The 20,931-nt window shown below is 41.3% G+C and overlaps 1 protein-coding gene and 1 pseudogene across 3 annotated transcripts in view; both read left to right on the top strand.

Moving 5' to 3' along the window:
• Positions 1–383: 383 nt before the first annotated feature.
• LOC115113730 (ras-related and estrogen-regulated growth inhibitor-like protein) lies at positions 384–6,743 on the top strand (annotated as a pseudogene).
• A 1,851-nt stretch (positions 6,744–8,594) lies between these two features.
• The window catches only part of LOC115125881 (serine/threonine-protein kinase 33-like), a 56,211-nt gene continuing 43,874 nt past the window's right edge, over positions 8,595–20,931 (top strand). For all 3 annotated transcript variants that reach the window (XM_065012018.1, XM_065012017.1, XM_065012019.1), the window contains exon 1: positions 8,595–8,728. The gene's annotated coding sequence lies outside the window, so the exon portion shown is untranslated. The remainder of the gene's footprint in view (positions 8,729–20,931) is intronic.

Raw genomic sequence — 20,931 nt, 5'->3', positions numbered from 1 at the left:
AGAGGCCAAGGACAAACCCTAGATAGGTGGGACTATAGACTGGTACAGTGAATGTGAAAGAGCCATTTAGAAAGCATCAAGGTTTTGTCTTTTTAGATATATATAAATATATTACCATTATCTGCCATGTCCTGAGGGGGGAAAACAATAAATGAAAGAAAGTAATCAAATTATCTAGAAAACATTAACTTTGTTAAGTTATATTGAGTGCCATTTCTCCCCCTGGCTACTATTAATGTTTTAACTGGAAAGGAGCAAGAGAGATTCTTAAGGTATTCAGTGTTGTGGTGACCTCTGTGTAATCCAACTTGGCACTCTCCTCATTGGGTGGGAGGGGACATGAAACACTATGTATGTTTTCCTTTTTTCCACAGGCATCTGTTGTGGCTGAGCAGTTCTTACAAGCACAGTTGTAATCCTGATACTGCCTAGCATACATGACAGCAGAAAGAAAGAGAGCTTAACTAGTCTTTCTCAGCAGCTCACCTCCAGTCTGCAGACATGAATGACATCAAGTTGGCTCTGCTGGGCAGCGAGGGAGCAGGGAAATCAGGTAAATGCCTGAATGAATAATGTATGTGTTTGCATCATTAAGTATTTCTTTAACTGTCTGGTTTCTTGTGTTTGACTGTAGAGGCTTGCAAGGTCTCCCAGACGAACAGAACAATTGAACTGCTTATTTCTATGCTTTGCATACGAACGTGTAATTTCCCTCACTGTAAACAGTGTAACATTCTACAGTGTAGCCGTGACCAGAGGGAAATGATCACCTAGACAGATCGATAGAGATCGCTGCATGAGCTCCAAGCACAATGTTTTTAGATCATAACTCTAGAAGAGGAATGAAGTTGCTAGATTTACGTAAGGTTTTGGAGAGAGGAAATTTAGATTGATGGTTGGAACATGCATCTAATTGATGAGGAATACTTTTTCTTGTAAGGCAGGGGAAAGTGCGATCCCTCAGGCTAACTGGAACATGTTCAACCAAGGTCTCTTGAGAGAGAGAGAAATGATACTGTGGTAGAAACTAATAAAAGTAGATGCAGGAGAAAGCCCACTGCACATGGAGGGGAGAGTGGAGGAGAAGTGCAGAATAGGAAAACAACATGACTGAACAGCCATGTTTTAGCTTACCAAACAACTATTCAGGGTTCCACTACCAAGACCAAAGTATACAAGCCTAAATTCAACTATTTGTTGTTTATGTTCTTGTTTCCTGTATATTAATACGCCTGTCTTACCCATGTCACATTTCTCCCTCTCCAGCTGTTCTGGTAAGGTTCCTGACTAAACGTTTCATTGGAGAGTATGCCTCCAACGCCAGTGAGTACACAGATTTCTCACCCATATTTAAAGTAGGGTAGTAATGTTTTTACAATGTCATATAGATATGCTCTCATGACATTAAAATGCAATCTGTTGTATTCACAGTTACAGTCTGTTGCTACTGGCTGTTCACCAATGTCATCAACTTAGGAAGTAAACCGTTGTATTACTTTATTACCCCTGGGAGTCTGACATGAATTGAAACACACATATTGCACAGTACAAGATCCACCAGGAAGTTCAGTAAAGTTCACACAGGCATTTTAATTGTGAGTGAATTTTAAGTAATCATTTACTGATTTGACTATTCAAATGATTCTTCAAGTTCACATATAGTATGTGTTAACGCATGTTTTGGTTTAATGTGATATGCTTGGCCGAGGGTAACTTATAATTTCTGAATGAAGTCATTGGCATGTTGACATGTTCCCATTAGTCATCGCTTGTTTAACATGCTGGAAGATGGCTGCATTTGATGTTACAGTTTACACAGGGGTATATGACTTCAGACCTTTCCCTAAAATGAATGAACTCAGTCTACTTCACCAGAACAATCATGGCCTGGATGTTTGAGGCTTACAGTAATCATTATTTCATAGGAGAAGTCTGTACATTACTATTTACATCAGATTTGAACTATTGCAGGTTTCCTATTACAATAAGTATGCTTTGAACTTGTGTTACAGACTCCTTATACCGTAAAAGACTCTCCATCGAAGGAAGACTGTTACACTTGGAAGTATTTGATCTGTGTTCACAGGTATCTGATCTGTTCCCTGCATATATTCATGTGTTTTTAGCTAATGCCTAACATAGTAGTATTTAATGGTATGGGAAATAGATTGTATGTTGTGTTCTGATGTGATTTATGATATTCCCCTGTAGCTCAGAACACACTGTACACAATGATCAGCCCTTGGAAAGCAGAGATAGGCAGCACTAGAACATGTTGACTGCTTATGCAGCCGCATACGGTACCCGTTATTCCCAAATGTTGGGTTTTATTATGACCCCCCCCCCCCCACCCTGCATGCACGTGCCGCGTCTATTTCTATGGGCACAAGCACTGTTCATGACAAACTGTTCACACCTCTAATATTGGTGGAGAGAATGTTGCAGGTTTAAAGCTTATTTCCAACCACTCCACACATTTTGTCATGGGGTGCAAAGAAAATTAAACAGTTTTAAAGCAAATTTTCTTGCAATTCTATACAATTTGCCATGTCTAATGTGTATTCGTGATATTTGAATGAGAAAACAATTACAACAATATCTATGGGTTAAAAAAACCAAATAAAATAATGTTAGCTGACATGGGCTAGTTGATCTGGACATTTCTGACAAGTTATAAATATCTCTCTAAGGTATGCAATGACTGACATGACAAGAGGAACTGATGATGCACTACCCAATATCGAAATGGCACCTTGTGCAGTCTACTATTACAACTTTCAAGAGTAAGTTTAGAGCCGGACTGAGTTCCCCCTGCCGACCCGGGGCGCGCCCCACAGTTTGGGAACTACTGCTGTACAGTACATGCCTTTCTCTGGTCTATTTCCTGTATTATGGAACAAAAAAAGTCATGCACTGTCGACATGCCTTTGACTTGCCCCCAATCCCTCTTTCCCCAAAACATGTGTACTGTAAATATTGTATTATAAATTGTGCCTTCCTTTATAATACATATGTTCAGATGTTTATTCTGTTCTACTGAACCATTTATTTTATGTTCGTATTCTTATCTTTTGTTTCTCATTGTTGAGAAGGAACCTGTAAGTAAGCATTTCGTTGGATGGTGTATACCATTTGTATCCCGTACATACGACTAATACAACTTGAAACTATAATTTCCAAGTGTCAGTGTTATCCAGGCTCCTTTGGACATCCCTACCCTAAACCCTAACCTTAACCCCTACCCATAACCATAACCTTTACAAATGTCAACTTCAATGGTGTAGGGGATGTCAGATATCATGGACCAATTTGTAAGCTCCTGTGGCAAGTCTTGTTCAAGTTGACAAGATGGCGCCGACAGACACGGTTGCCCCGTTTTTAGGTCAAAGACAACTTTGTATAAGCATTTCACCGCACCTGCCATAACACCTGCAAGTCTGTGTACGTGACCAATAAACGTTGATATGATTTAAACACAAGCTTGTACTCAACAGCTTCATCTCCCACTACTTGTCTCATATTCCATAGTTCTCTGAGGGGTGAGGCTACCTAATAAAATGGACCTCTATTAAATAGTTTAATGGTTTTGCACAGTTACCCTATTTCCTGTAAAGACCAACGCTGGAGATGAGAAGCAGGTACAGGGAGACAACATTTAATCAGGAACAGACAGGTAACACAACAGGACCAGCGTCAGCACACGGGTAAACAACGACAAACGACAATTAATGCTGAAGCCGGGAACAGAGCGGGGAACCAGACAGATATAGGGGAGGTAATGACGGAGGTGATTGAGTCCAGGTGAGTCCAATAATCGCTGATGCGCGTGATGGGGGGGAAGGCAGGTGTGCGTAATGCTGGGGAGCCTTTTCCCATGTAAAATAGGCTTTGAGTGACCAAAAGATCATTCATAATATTTTTTCCATTAGTTTTCATAAGTCAGGTAAGATTTGTGAGGATGTGTTTGTGATCTGTTGTCCACCCCCTGTCCCCTGCCCTGTCAGAGTGGAGAGAGCAAATGTATCCTGGAAGAGCCGGTGGAGTGGGCCGATGGATTTATCGTGGTGTACAACATCAGCGACGGAATGTCCTTCCTCAACGCCCAAAATATCCTATGTTAGATCAAAGAAGCCCGTGGAGAGAGCTGCAAGGGGTGAGTGACTGTGACCTGCGACCCAGGGCCTGATGCCTACCGGAGGGAAGGGATTGGGCTTTGATGAATTAATGATTCCTATTCCTGGACAGACATTTATGCTAACAGGGGGGCACACACCAGTTAAAGTGGCAGATTCCAACATGATTTTAACATTGTTGTACCATAGAGAGAATAGAAGTCGAAGTGAACACAAAAGGCAGCTGTCTGTGATAGAAGTGTAGGCTTTTCCTTCTTGATAAACATGTTTTCTAGGATTTACAACCTCATTGCTCGACTTAGTTAATTATATGAGTAAATTATTTCTCATGTTCAATTGAATTTGCCCAGAATGGCTTGTATCCAATTTTCTCAGAGGCGTTAATTAAAACATGATTAAATACTAGAGAAACTATTGGGATTCCACTGGACATTTGTTACAGGACTTTAAGTGAAAGTAGGTTGCAGCCAGTCGACGGACACTGTGTGGAAGAGTGAGCTGGGACAGCTTGAGATGATAAAGACTCACATATGGCTCACAAAATTACATGGGTGGTCAGGCCTAATTTGTGTAGTGGGATTTTACTTCAGCTGGGTCCTGATGGTTTGACACTCCATGAAATAGATGTGAAGCAGAAGTCACCCTCACTGTATATCAAAAGAGCACTTTGGGTGAGGGTCTGTCTGCATTATATAAACTCTCTGAAACTTCACTGAAGCCACCACTTGACCTACTTGTTTCGTTTTCCTTTGATACTGTGGGCTGCTTCAATAAACATTTCAATAGTTTATACAGCCTTACTAATTCAGATGAATGTGATGAACGTCAGATGAAATTCATGATGAGTCAGAAGAAACACATATTTTGATTAAGTTTATGATCATTTTAAGGAGGGAGGTTTTTTGACCCTGGTGTGCCTGTTTTGGACAGAGATGGACAAGATGGACATCCCAATCTGCCTGGTGGGGAACAAGCAGGACCTGTGCCACGCCCGTCAGGTGTTTGAGGAGGAGGGCCGTGCCTTGGCTCAGGAGCAGAGGACTACCTGGAGATATCCAACCTCTTCACCAAGCTCATCCGCCACGTCATGGATCACCTGAAGTACCGGGCCGAGCTCCACCGCTACAGTGGCTCTAAGTCCATAGCCAAGCTCATCAACAATGTCTTCGGCAAGAGGAGGAAATCTGTCTGAAGGTGGGGGTGCTCATGTGGACGTTGATGGGATGTTTGATTGGGATGACTTGTGTTTATATATTGTGGACGCCTGGGTTGTTGATTCTGATGAACACTTATTGTGATAGGGACAGCGACAGCTCTGGAAGTTTGAATGACATACGTCATAGTCCAGACTTTACAGTGGTGGAAAAAGTACTCAAATGTCATACTTGAGTAGAAGTGCAGATGTCTTAATAGAAAAGTAAAAGTGAAAGTCACCCAGTAAAATACTACTTGAGTAAAAGTCTAAAAGTATTTGGTTTTAAACATACTTAAGTATCAAAAGTAAAAGTATTAATAATTAAAAATGCCTTATATTATGCAAACCAGATGGCACAATTGGTATACTTTTATTTATTTACGGATAGCCAGAGGCACACTCCAACACTCAGACATTAATTTACAAATGAAGCATTTGTGTTTAGTTGGTCCGCCAGATCAGAGGCAGTAGAGATGACAAGGATGTACTCTTGATAAGTGTGTGAATTGGACCATTTTCCTGTCAAAATGTGACAAGTACTTTTGGGTATCAGAGAAAATGTATGAAGTAAAAAGTACATTATTTTCTTTAGGAATGTAGTAAATGTAAAGGAAAAAGTTGTGAAAAATATAAATAGTGAAGTGCAGATACCCACAAAAACTACTTAAGTAGTACTTTAAAGTATTTTTACTTAAGTACTTTACACCATTGAGACTTTATCTGTAGCCCCTGTTTACTGTTGATTGTGTAACATCTACGCATTTAGCAATGACTGACCCTATTTAGTGTCATGTTTGTCATGTAATCAAATAATTGTTCTCTTTTTTCAAGAAGTCACTTTGCCATTCTGATCTTCTTACATTTGTATTTTTCCCTCTTGATATTCTAAATCCCATGTTGCCAGTAGAGTATCTTTGAACGCTCAAGTTCCTTTCCTAATTCCAAACTATTTCAAGGAAAATTACTTCCCAAAAGTAGTTTTATGGATCAAAGAGCACAACATATTTGAGTTTGCATCAAGGAATGTGCGCCAATGTCTTAACGTACATTCCACCTCTCTGAGGGGGCAGTAATAAGGTGAGAATTATGGGTAAAGTGGCTCACTAACAACATCTTATGGCATATGACTTCACATAAATCCTATTGAATTTCTGCTGTGGCAGTATTACATGGGCTGTTTCTAATTTTAAGCTGTAACAATGGGTAAAATTGCTTTTCCGTGGACAGGAACGTAAGCAGCTAGTATATTCATTCCCTACATAGTAGTAAAGGAATGTGCAGCTATTTGTTTTGCATGTACATATTCTGTTGATTTCCTGTATTCAATGTGTTTGCTGATGTATTACAACTTTGGATAGTACAAGCAAATGTCTGTGATTGTGTTTTGCATAAAAACAAACGTTCTGGCCTGCTCGCCCCCTACCACTGAGGAAGTACAGTTCCCGCTCAGCCCAGTCAAAACTGTTCGCTGCTCTGGCCCCCCAATGGTGGAACAAACTCCCTCACGACGCCAGGACAGCGGAGTCAATCACCACCTTCCGGAGACACCTGAAACCCCACCTCTTTAAGGAATACCTAGGATAGGATAAAGTAATCCTTCTCACCCCCCTTAAAAGATTTAGATGCACTATTGTAAAGTGGCTGCTCCACTGGATGTCATAAGGTGAATGCACCAATTTGTAAGTCGCTCTGGATAAGAGCGTCTGCTAAATGACTTAAATGTAAATGTAATGTAAATGTTCCCTCTCATTCTTGATTCTAGTTGAAAATTACCCACTGGGCACAGATGTCAATTCAACGTTTATTCCACGTTGGTTCAACGTGATTCAACCAGTGTGTACCCAGTGGGTGATTATGCCTGGTGTGGACCAACTTGCAATAAAAGAGCTATTTTGGGGTATGAGTATTGTGTGAATTATTCAATTAACTAAATAATGTCCCATTTGTATTATGTGGTTTAAAGTTAATGATTCAGCTACACTCCAATAGTTTGTTCTGGTGAAACACCTTGCTTTTTTTCATCCAATAATTTTGTTGAATAGTGCTTTGAATGTGAATCGAATGCAAAACAACCCACAATTAGCATACCAGTCATTGCTTTGGAATCTCATTAGAACTATGTGCCGATTGTTGGTAGGATAATGTGTATACAACCCAGCTCAGACCTGCAAGGCTTAATTGCTGTGCTTGGATTTCAGGGTACTGTTTGCGTGTGATCAGCTATCTCATCTAGTGATTATTATCTTTCCAAAAAGAAGAAACATTGATTTAACTCAGCTTGTAATGTCTTTAAATGTCGGTCTTTAGCATGTCTGTCCAAAATGTTATCCCTCAGTTTGACATGCTTTTTTAGTTTGGCTCAGTTCTTAATAAGGAATTTAATATCACAATAATGTTTTGTCTTTTCCATTCTGTTGTATTTAGAAAATGTGGTCATACGTTGAGAGACAATACAATTGCAAAAGTATATTATACAAGCATCACTCTTTCAAATGTGCAACCATAATTAATGTTTACAATGGACAGTCCCAGAACTGGCAAGATGTCCAAATAGTGGAAGCTATTAAAGTGGGGGACTCAAAGGAGCTCTGGAATCTAGTAACACTTACAATGTGTTTGATGATCTTGCCTTTACTTTTAAGATTCATTAAAAGTTGTTGTCATGCTACAGTAACAGGGATTGCATTTAGTCAAAAATAATGTTGCTGTCATGCTCATAAACTGCCAACTTGGCAGTTAGGTAGGTCTAAAAATGTGTACTAAAAGGAGATCCAAATACCACTGCTTATCACATTTAAACTGTATTGTTCCCTCCTATTTTGATAATTGGAAATATGAATTTTTGAATTTTACAGAAATGGAATTGTAACATTAGGCACAAAATGATAAGAAACATATTGACGGCAATCATTTTTTATATCACTTTTCTCCACTAGATGGAGACTAATCACCATGCAGGCAGATAGGCCACCCTGTGAAGTTTGCATACGTAAACAATAGTGCTATTCAGTTTGACTTACCATAGTCAGACTTATTCTTATCTTCATGAAATGTGTGAAAATAAATAGGTTTACTATTCAAAACGTTCCAATGTATGACAATTTGTATACCGTAACAGCAATACATGAATTATCTTTTTTCTATAAGAATATACATTTCCTTTAGTAGAGCATTCAAATTAAGTGTTGCTGTTGGTAGAGAATATTATATGACGCCAGATTTTCACTGCGCTTTTTTGTCCCTGTTTAGTATCCGTAGTACACTACCTTTCGCATCGCACAAGAAAAGTTAAGGAAAGTGGCTCTTGCGATGTCACTTGATTCCTGGTTGCTAAAGAGACTGTAACGTTGGATGAATACAATAACGGATCTCACCGTTACCCCCAACAAACAAATATAAGGTAAAGGCATGTGAATAGATTAATAGGATTTAAATGAGTTAGTTATGTTTCAATGAAAAGTAGGTCGTTTGCATACTTTTCGCTGTTGCCATGGCAACACACGCAAAAGCAGCAGTGTGTTTTGTTTTGACTAGCCTCTGCAGTTTTTTCGCTAATGACTAACATTAGGTAATCTTCATTAATAATGTGTAATTATGTAGCTATATATTACGTTTTGTGGCGGTGGCTACATATAATTTAATTAATTCGAGATTAACGTTAATCTAGTTCAGGGATGGGCAACTCCAGTCCTTGGGGACCGGAGTGTCGGTGTCACACTTTTTCCTAGCAAATAGAGCTGATTAGACTAATTACATTCTAAACTGAAGATCATGATTAGTTAATTATTGGAGTCAGGTGTGTTAGCAGGTGCTGGGACGAATGTGTGACACCAATCCGTCCCCCGAGGACTGGATTTGCTGATGTAGTTAATGATTATTTTGAGGAGTCCTGTAAATTAGCTTGCTTATTACTAACGTTAGCTCTATTTCTTCAGTGAACTAACTGTATGTGGAAAAAAAGTTACCTAACTAATAGGCCTAAAACTATTTTCCCAACATATTATATTGTAGGTAAGTAGTCTTTGGTGTAAAGTATTTAAGTAAAAATACTTTAAAATACTACTTATCGTTTTTTGTTATCTGTACTTTACTATTTATATTTTTGACTACTTTTACTTGACTACATTCCTAAAGAAAATAATGTACTTTTTAATCCATGCATTTTCCCTGACACACAAAAGTACTCATTACATTACTAGCTATCTGACTTCATTTGCAGACAGAAAGCTGTTAAAAGGAATCCTTCAAACTCCATTCAATCAGTGCATTGAATGTTTTTAAACATCACACACATTAAAACACTACTATGCAGGTTTCATGCCAGATAATTATATTTAGCAGGAAGGGGTCATAGAAGGTTAATTGCTGCTTGTATGAGGTTGAAATAATTATGTGTTTCAAGCAGCTGGGTATTGGCTCCTCCTGCAATAATGCCTTTCTTGGTTAAGAATGTAATGTTCTTGTTTCATGGCTTCCTCTAATGACACGTTTGAATAGGCTAGGCCCATATAATTAGAACAGTAATTTAATAAGATCTCTATGGCTAGGCCTATCAGTCTAAGATAAACTGCAGTGGGCCGAAAAGCGTGAAGTTGATCGATCCCCGAGGGAGGTGCTGATTTCTTTTTTTTTTTTTTATCTGACAGTGAAACAGTCTTATGACTATAAAATGTGTTGGCACCTTAAATTCTTGCAGAAATGTTTGATGAAGACTGAAATAAGATCAATATCTGTTTTGAGTGCACTTGAAATATGCAGCATGCAATGTGAATTGTCTTGATCGTATGAAGAGGTAACTCCGTTGATCGCTTAGCCAATTTATTGAAAGCTAGTCAATGTTAGTCTGACTAGCCTAGCCAGCTATTGTAAATGTCAATTTGCCTGCTTAGGAAGCTGGTGTTTCACGAGCTATCTGTCGGTGAATTCCCATTTTGAATCATGTTTTGGCATGGTTATATGTCTCATTTCAAGTAACTATCTGCAGGCGTAGGCCTTCACACTTGTACGGGTTGAAAATGGCACATTTGGACACTGATATAAGTGGCTAAATTGGAACGCAGTGGCTGTACTGTAATATGCTATGCATTACTTCATAGCTTTGCATGGGTTTTGACTTACAACCGTTCTGTCTTGAGCACCACGCGCGACAAGAATTTGCCCCTATCCCTCCCACTAATTGGGCAACTTTTGCAAATGTTTTATTGTCTGAGTGAGGAAAATGCTGTAAATTACAAGGACTCTATTTACTTTGAGACGTTGAGGATTATAATAAATACAGCTTTGATGTCATACAAGCAAGCCAAACACCCGCAAGTCCAAATGTGCAGTTCTTGTTTCCATATCATTAAACTCATGTCATATACAGTGTCAATTTTTATGATCACCATGTTTGATGTACAGTTAGAAGATGACATGGTGTTATACAGTTGAAGTCGGAAGTTTAAACACCTTTGCAAAATACATTTAAACTCAGTTTCACAATTCCTGACATTTAATCCTCGTAAAAAGTCCCTGTCTTAGGTCACTTAGGATCACCTCTTTATTTTAAGAATGTGAAATATCAGAATAATTGTAGATAGAATTATTTATTTCAGCTTTTATTTCTTTCATCACATTCCCAGTGAGTCAGAAGTTTACATACTCAATTAGTATTTGGTAGCATTGCCTTTAAGTTGTTTAACTTGGGTCAAATGTTTCAGGTAACCTTCCACAAGCTTCCCACAATAAATTGGGTAAATGTTGGCCCATTCCTCCTGACAAAGCTGGTGTAACGGAGTCAGGTTTGTAGGCCTCCTTGCTCACACATGCTTTTTCAGTTCTGCCCACACATTTTCTATAGGATTGAGGTCAGGGCTTTGTGATGGCATTCCAATACCTTGACTTTGTTGTCCTTAAGCCATTTTGCCACAACTTTGCAGCATGCAAAGTTTCCAAAGTTGTGGCAAAATGGCTTAAGGACAACAAAGTCAAGGTATTGGAATGGCCATCACAAAGCCCTGACCTCAATCCTATAGAAAATGTATGCTTGGGGTCATTGTCCATTTGGAAGACCAATTTGAGACCAAGCTTTAACTTCCTAACTGATGTCTTGAGATGTTGCTAATATATCCACATAATTTTCCTTCCTCACGATTCAATCGATTTTGTGAAGTGCACCAGTCCCTCCTGCAGCAAAACATCCCCACAACATGCTGCCACCCCCGTGCTTCACGGTTAGGATGGTGTTCTTCGGCTTGCAAGCCTCCCCCTTTTCCCTCCAAACATAACGATGGTCATTATGGCCAAACAGTTCTATTTTTGTTTCATCAGACCAGAGGACATTTCTCAAAAAAGTATGTCCCCATGTACAGTTGCAAACTTAAGTCTGGCTTTTTTATGGCGGATTTGGTGCAGTGGATTCTTCCTAGCTGAGCGGCCTTTCAGGTTATGTCGATATAGAACTCATTTTACTGTGGATATATATACATTTGTACCTGTTTCCTCCAGCATCTTCACAAGGTCCTTTGCTGTTGTTCTGGGATTGATTTGCACTTTTCGCACCAAAGTACGTTCATCTCTAGGAGACAGATTGCGTCTCATTCCTGAGCTGTAAGACAGCTGTGTGGTCCCATGGTGTTTATACTTGCGTACTATTGTTTGTACAGATGAACGTGGTACCTTCAGGCATTTGGAAATTGCTCCCAAGGATGAACCAGACTTGTGGAGGTCTACAATTTGTTTTTTGAGGTCTTGGCTGATTTCTTTTGATTTTCCCATGATCTCAAGCAAAGGAGCACTGAGTTTGAAGGTAGGCCTTGAAATACATTCACAGGTGCACCTCCAATTGACTCAAATTATGTCAATTAGCCTATCAGAAGCTTCTAAAGCATTGACATCATTTTCTGGAATTTTCCAAGCTGTTTAAAGGCACAGTCAACTTAGTGTATATTAACTTCTGACCCACTGGAATTGAGATACAGTGAAATAATATCTGTAAACAATTGTTGGAAAAATGACGTGTGTCATGCACAAAGTAGATGTCCTAACCGACTTGCCAAAACTATAGTTTGTTAACAAAACATTTGTGGAGTGGTTGAAAAACTAGTTTTAATGACTCCAACCTAAGTGTATGTAAACTTCCGACTTCAACTGTACCTTGGCTTGTCTTGAACAGAAAAAGCCTATATTTGTTGTATTGTGAAAAAAGTTTACAGCGGCTCACACATCTAAATGCACTTACGACTCCATTCTATGTGCACCAAAATTACCATGTGCTTCTCTGAATTGCCTTGAGAAAGCATAAAGCGTAAATCATAGTCTACTGATGCTGAGGCGCTATAGTCCAGTGCTCTTTGTGACATAGCTACACGGCTCTGAGACCACCACCGCTGGAAATGCACAGCCTGATCGAGCACCTCCCTCCCCACAATTCTCACTCTATTCATTTGAATGTGTTGACAGTTAGAGAAATAGCTTGAGCTGCACTGAGAAGTCTAAAAGTATGAAAGCCAATGGTCCAATATTCTAGGACACTGCTGTGCATACACGTATGCATTTTGGACAATGATAATCACAACACTGTAAGGTCATATTTTGTCATTTTGCTAGTCATGTTGGCGACACGCTTTCAAATGATGCCCACCCGACCCAGGTTGCAATTTATAATGGACCCTTTTTGGGTTGCGTAAACAACTAATTGTGTGAAGGTGAGGATGCAGGGCTGTGTTACAAACAAAACAACTAAATGTGAGCTTGCTCTAGTTCCTCATCGCCACAGCTGGAAGAGCTCAAAATTGCACCTTTATAGTTGAACACTCTTCTTTGAGTCATAAAAGTTCATTGAAATTACTTAGGGACTATGCACACTTTGGAGAGCTGTGTGGCAACATATAGATGTTGCACCTAACCCAACTTTTCCAAGAATATTCTTATGTTACTGAATGTATCCAGAGTATTTTCAGATTTTGTTATAAACAAATGTGGCAAAAAGTACAGTAAATGTAAAATGCACATAAAATCCAGTTTTATGTTTGGATTCAGTCTTGTCAGGTGAACTGTTGTGTCAGTTCTTTTAATCATCATTTTTTCCCATAATCTCCAAACTGTTCCCTTTTCATTGCTACAATGGTTATGCATATGCTTTCCATGTTTCTTCTGTAAGAAACATTTAAATTTAGCCTTATCCATAGAGGCCAAATCTCATGAGTGTAAGGGTTAAAGAAACATTCAGTCATATCATTTGCATAAAGCCCAAAAGGTATAGATAGAAATGTGTGTGTGTCATGCTCCATATTAGCCAACATGGCATATCCTACACATAGCCTTGCAATACAACACATATACCTTGCAATACAATCTTCTCTAAAAACAGCTGGGCAAAATGTATACAACGTGCTCTGCAATAAGATGACCAGAGTTTGATTCTAAATCAGATGAGTTCTCAAATGTCAGCAGCTGCCCAATACCATGGTCGGCACGCATAATGTTGAATGCATTTTAATATAAGATGTGGAGAATGATAAAGAGACTGCAGGATTATAGAAAAAGCAGTTGGGAAATGAATGTTTGAGTTTCAAATGCTAAATGTCCAGCGAATTTTAATAGATTTAGGTGGTTTAAATGATTACTTTCTTACTAAACTTCAAAGTTGATGGTGCCAAATTCTTGCCAATCCATTATTCTACTACTAAATATGCATGTTTGCCATAGTGCACCTGCCATGCCTATACATTAGAACAAAGAACATCACATTTAGTGTTTCACCATTTTGAATAAAGAGACAAAATACCGAAGATGTCTCAGGCAGTCTCAGGCAGTATTTGAGGTATCTGTCATCAACACATGCTTCAGTGTCCCCCCCCCCCCCTCTCTAGGAGCACTTGTGTGCCCTGGCCTCATAGGTGTATCGAAAGGACACCACCCTGGTCACCAATGTAGATCACCGATGTAGAGAGAAGTGCCTTAGCGGAATGCAATCTCAAGATTGTGTAGTCCAGAGACGATAACTGTACCATCTACGGCAAAAGTGACGGGGACAATAGAATTCTCATCACTGCATATTACAATAGTAAAACATGATCTGTTTTTCACCTCGTCAAACTGATTCTATATTGAATGCAGTATTTGAGATGCTCTAACAAGCATGTGTATCTGTAGTTGCTTCTCTTCAACTCTAAAAATCAATAGACTGTAAGATAAAACCCACAAAGAAAAGACAACAGACAAATGCATATGGGGTCTCAATGTCTAATAGTGATGGCAGGGCTAGTTCAAACTGCAGCAGGATGGTTCTCCTCACAGGTGAATGAATCAGCTGAGCCCATGCTTGGTGAATAGCACTTGGTTGATCTCTGGGACCAGGACAAAGGAGAGGAGAACTGAATAGATCATGGGAGACATGAATGAATCAAAGAAATCATCACAGCAGAGGATTGTAGGTTAGGACCTAGAAAATAACACCCTGACAGTCAATTTATTTTATTACAATAACTGGGCTACTAGGGTAAGGATAGAGATATGACAACAAGACTACTAGGGTAATGATAGAGAAATGACAATAACTAGGCTACTAGGGTAATGATAGAGAAATGACAATAACAAGGCTACTAGGGTAATGATAGAGAAATGACAATAACTAGGCTACTAGGGTAAGGATAGAGAAATGACAATAACTAGGGTAAGGATAGAGAAATGACAATAACTAGGGTAAGGATAGAGAAATGACAATAACTAGGGTAAGGATAGAGAAATGACAATAACTAGGGTAAGGATAGAGAAATGACAATAACTAGGGTAAGGATAGAGAAATGACAATAACTAGGGTAAGGATAGAGAAATGACAATAACAAGGCTACTAGGGTAATGATAGAGAAATGACAATAACTAGGCTACTAGGGTAAGGATAGAGAAATGACAATAACTAGGCTACTAGGGTAAGGATAGAGAAATGACAATAACAAGGCTACTAGAGTAATGATAGAGAAATGACAATAACTAGGGTAAGGATAGAGAAATGACAATAACTAGGCTACTAGGGTAATGATAGAGAAATGACAATAACTAGGCTACTAGGGTAATGATAGAGAAATGACAATAACTAGGCTACTAGGGTAATGATAGAGAAATGACAATAACAAGGCTACTAGGGTAAGGATAGAGAAATGACAATAACAAGGCTACTAGGGTAAGGATAGAGAAATGACAATTACTAGGGTAAGGATAGAGAAATGACAATAACTAGGCTACTAGGGTAATGATAGAGAAATGACAATAACTAGGCTACTAGGGTAAGGATAGAGAAATGACAATAACTAGGGTAAGGATAGAGAAATGACAATAACAAGGCTACTAGGGTAATGATAGAGAAATGACAATAACTAGGCTACTAGGGTAATGATAGAGAAATGACAATAACTAGGCTACTAGGGTAATGATAGAGAAATGACAATAACAAGGCTACTAGGGTAAGGATAGAGAAATGACAATAACAAGGCTACTAGGGTAAGGATAGAGAAATGACAATTACTAGGGTAAGGATAGAGAAATGACAATAACTAGGCTACTAGGGTAATGATAGAGAAATGACAATAACTAGGCTACTAGGGTAAGGATAGAGAAATGACAATAACAAGGCTACTAGGGTAAGGATAGAGAAATGACAATAACAAGGCTACTAGGGTAAGGATAGAGAAATGACAATAACTAGGCTACTAGGGTAAGGATAGAGAAATGACAATAACTAGGGTAAGGATAGAGAAATGACAATAACAAGGCTACTAGGGTAAGGATAGAGAAATGACAATAACTAGGCTACTAGGGTAATTACATTTACATTTAAGTCATTTAGCAGACGCTCTTATCCAGAGCGACTTACAAATTGGTGCTTTCACCTTATGACATCCAGTGGAACAGCCACTTTACAATAGTGCATCTAGGTCTTTTAAGGGGGGGGAGAAGGATTACTTTATCCTATCCTAGGTATTCCTTAAAGAGGTGGGGTTTCAGGTGTCTCCGGAAGGTGGTGATTGACTCCGCTGTCCTGGCGTCGTGAGGGAGTTTGTTCCACCATTGGGGGCCAGAGCAGCGAACAGTTTTGACTGGGCTGAGCGGGAACTGTACTTCCTCAGTGGTAGGGAGGCGAGCAGGCCAGAGGTGGATGAACGCAGTGCCCTTGTTTGGGTGTAGGGCCTGATCAGAGCCTGGAGGTAGTGAGGTGCCGTTCCCCTCACAGCTAATGATAGGCAAGCACCATGGTCTTGTAGCGGATGCGAGCTTCAACTGGAAGCCAGTGGAAGAGCGGAGGAGCGGGGTGACGTGAGAGAACTTGGGAAGGTTGAACACCAGACGGGCTGCGGCGTTCTGGATGAGTTGTAGGGGTTTAATGGCACAGGCAGGGAGCCCAGCCAACAGCTAGTTGCAGTAATCCAGACGGGAGATGACAAGTGCCTGGATTAGGACCTGCGCCGCTTCCTGTGTGAGGCAGGGTCGTACTCTGCGGATGTTGTAGAGCATGAACCTACAGGAACGGGCCACCGCCTTGATGTTATTTGAGAACGACAGGGTGTTGTCCAGGATCACGCCAAGGTTCTTAGCGCTCTGGGACGAGGACACAATGGAGTTGTCAACCGTGATGGCGAGATCATGGAACGGGCAGTCCTCCCCGGGAGGAAGAGCAGCTCCGTCTTGCCGAGGTTCAGCTTGAGGTGATGATCCGTCATCCACACTGATATGTCTGCCAGACATGCAGAGATGCGATTCGCCACCTGGTGTCAGAAGGGGGAAAGGAGAAAATTAATTGTGTGTCGTCTGCATAGCAATGATAGGAGAGACCATGTGAGGTTATGACAGAGCCAAGTGACTTGGTGTATAGCGAGAATAGGAGAGGGCCTAGAACAGAGCCCTGGGGGACACCAGTGGTGAGAGCACGTGGTGAGGAGACGGATTCTCGCCACGCCACCTGGTAGGAGCGACCTGTCAGGTAGGACGCAATCCAAGCGTGGGCGCGCCGGAGATGCCCAACTCGGAGAGGGTGGAGAGGAGGATCTGATGGTTCACAGTATCGAAGGCAGCCGATAGGTCTAGAAGGATGAGAGCAGAGGAGAGAGAGTTAGCTTTAGCAGTGCGGAGCGCCTCCGTGATACAGAGAAGAGCAGTCTCAGTTGAATGACTAGTCTTGAAACCTGACTGATTTGGATCAAGAAGGTCATTCTGAGAGAGATAGCGGGAGAGCTGGCCAAGGACGGCACGTTCAAGAGTTTTGGAGAGAAAAGAAAGAAGGGATACTGGTCTGTAGTTGTTGACATCGGAGGGATCGAGTGTAGGTTTTTTCAGAAGGGGTGCAACTCTCGCTCTCTTGAAGACGGGAGGGACGTAAGCCAGCGGTCAGGGATGAGTTGATGAGCGAGGTGAGGTAAGGGAGAAGGTCACCGGAGATGGTCTGGAGAAGAGAGGAGGGGATAGGGTCAAGCGGGCAGGTTGTTGGGCGGCCGGCCGTCACAAGACGCGAGATGTCATCTGGAGAGAGAGGGAGAAAGAGGTCAGAGCACAGGGTAGGGCAGTGTGAGCAGAACCAGCGGTGTCGTTTGACTTAGCAAACGAGGATCGGATGTCGTCGACCTTCTTTTCAAAATGGTTGACGAAGTCATCTGCAGAGAGGAGGAGGGGGGAGGGAGAGGAGGATTCAAGAGGGAGGAGAAGGTGGCAAAGAGCTTCCTAGGGTTAGAGGCAGATGCTTGGAATTTAGAGTGGTAGAAAGTGGCTTTAGCAGCAGAGAGAGAAGAGGAAAATGTAGAGAGGAGGGAGTGAAAGGATGTCAGGTCCGCAGGGAGGAGATGACAGTTTTCCTCCATTTCCGCTCGGCTGCCCGGAGCCCTGTTCTGTGAGCTCGCAATGAGTCGTCGAGCCACGGAGCGGGAGGGGAGGACCGAGCCGGCCTGGAGGATAGGGGACATAGAGAGTCAAAGGATGCAGAAAGGGAGGAGAGGAGGGTTGAGGAGGCAGAATCAGGAGATAGGTTGGAGAAGGTTTGAGCAGAGGGAAGAGATGATAGGATGGAAGAGGAGAGAGTAGCGGGGGAGAGAGAGCGAAAGGTTGGGGGTAAGGATAGAGATACCATCCAGTAGGGGCAGTGTGGGAAGTGTTGGATGAGAGCGAGAGGGAAAAGGATACAAGGTAGTGGTCGGAGACTTGGAGGGAGTTGCAATGAGGTTAGTGGAGGAACAGCATCTAGTAAAGATGAGGTCGAGCGTATTGCCTGCCTTGTGAGTAGGGGGGAAGGTGAGAGGGTGAGGTCAAAAGAGGAGAGGAGTGGAAAGAAGGAGGCAGAGAGGAATGAGTCAAAGGTAGACGTGGGGAGGTTAAAGTCGCCCAGAACTGTGAGAGGTGAGCCGTCCTCAGGAAAGGAGCTTATCAAGGCATCAAGCTCATTGATGAACTCTCCGAGGGAACCTGGAGGGCGATAAATGATAAGGATGTTAAGCTTGAAAGGGCTGGTAACTGTGACAGCATGGAATTCAAAGGAGGCGATAGACAGATGGGTAAGGAGAAAGAGAGAATGACCACTTGGGAGAGATGAGGATCCCGGTGCCACCACCCCGCTGACCAGAAGCTCTCGGGGTGTGCGAGAGCACGTGGGCGGACGAAGAGAGAGCAGTAGGAGTAGCGGTGTTGTCTGTGGTGATCCATGTTTCCGTCAGAGCCAAGAAGTCGAGGACTGGAGGGAGGCATAGGCTGAGATGAACTCTGCCTTGTTGGCCGCAGATCGGCAGTTCCAGAGGCTACCGGAGACCTGGAACTCCACGTGGGTCGTGCGCGCTGGGACCACCAGATTAGGGTGGCTGCGGCCATGCGGTGTGGAGCGTTTGTATGGTCTGTGCAGAGAGGAGAGAACAGGGATAGACAGACACATAGTTGACAGGCTAGAGAAGAGGCTACGCTAATGCAGAGGAGATTGGAATGACAAGTGGACTACACGTCTCGAATGTTCAGAAAGTTAAGCTTACGTAGCAAGAATCTAATTGACTAAAATGATTAAAATGATAGAGTACTGCTGGGGTAGGCTAGCTGCGTTGTTGACACTACCTAATCAAGTCGTACCGTTGAGTGTGAAGTTTCTACAATGCTGCTTATCGGGAGCTAGCTGGCTAGCTAGTAGTGTTGGTTACGTTACGTTGCGTTAGGAGAACGACAATAGCTGGCTAGCTAACCTAGAAAATCGCTCTAGACTACACAATTATCTTTGAAACAAAGACGGCTATGTAGCTAGCTATGTAGCTAGCTACGATCAAACAAATCACACCGTTGGGACTGTAATGAAATGAAATGAAAAAGTGATACTACCTGTGGAGCGATAGCGGAATGCGAAAGTTCTATTCAGTAGACGTTGGCTGGCTATTGGCTAGCTAGGAGTGTCTCCTACGTTAAGGACGACAAAATAGCTGGCTAGCTAACCTCGGTGAATTAAGATAATCACTCTAAGACTACACACTCTAAACTACACAATTATCTTGGATACGAAGACAGCAAAGACAACTATGTAGCTATCTAACTACTACACTAATCAAGTCGTTCGGTTGAGTGTGATAGTTACTACAGTGCTACGGTAGCCGGTGAACGTATGCTAGCTGGCTAGCTGCTAGGCAGATAGGAGGGCGACGAAATACGATAACGCAATTATCACTCTAAGACTCCACACTCTAAGCTACACAATTATCTTGGATAATTAGACAGCAAAGACAACTATGTAGCTAGCTAACACTACACTAATCAAGTCGTTCAGTTGAGTGTGATAGTTACTACAGTGCTACGGTAGCCGGTGAACGTATGCTAGCTGGCTAGCTGCTAGGCAGATAGGAGGGCGACGAAATACGATAATAACGCAATTATCACTCTAAGACTCCACACTCTAAGCTACACAATTATCTTGGATACGATGACAGCAAAGACAACTATGTAGCTAGCTATGTAGCTAGCTAACACTACACTAATCAAGACGTTCAGTTGAGTGTGATAGTTACTACAGTGCTACGGTAGACGGTGAACGTGTTGGACAGATAGGAGACGAGAAATGAAATAACGATAATTACGCAATTATCTTTGATACAACGACGACTATGTAGCTAGCTAAGAGGAAATTGCTAAGACTAGACAAATCAGACCGTTGTACTATAATGAAATGTAATGAAAAAGTTATACAACCTGCAGACCGAAGCGCGGATGCGACCAGATCGCTCCAACCCGGAAGTCGATTAATGATAGAGAAATGACAATAACTAGGCTACTAGGGTAATGATAGAGAAATGACAATAACTAGGCTACTAGGGTAATGATAGAGAAATGACAATAACTAGGCTACTAGGGTAATGATAGAGAAATGACAATAACAAGGCTACTAGGGTAAGGATAGAGAAATGACAATAACAAGGCTACTAGGGTAAGGATAGAGAAATGACAATTACTAGGGTAAGGATAGAGAAATGACAATAACTAGGCTACTAGGGTAATGATAGAGAAATGACAATAACTAGGCTACTAGGGTAAGGATAGAGAAATGACAATAACTAGGGTAAGGATAGAGAAATGACAATAACAAGGCTACTAGGGTAATGATAGAGAAATGACAATAAC

The sequence above is a fragment of the Oncorhynchus nerka genome, linkage group LG27 (assembly GCF_034236695.1).
Source record: "Oncorhynchus nerka isolate Pitt River linkage group LG27, Oner_Uvic_2.0, whole genome shotgun sequence".
Classification (NCBI taxonomy): Eukaryota; Metazoa; Chordata; class Actinopteri; order Salmoniformes; family Salmonidae; genus Oncorhynchus; species Oncorhynchus nerka.
This window is presented reverse-complemented; position numbering and strand designations above follow the sequence as displayed.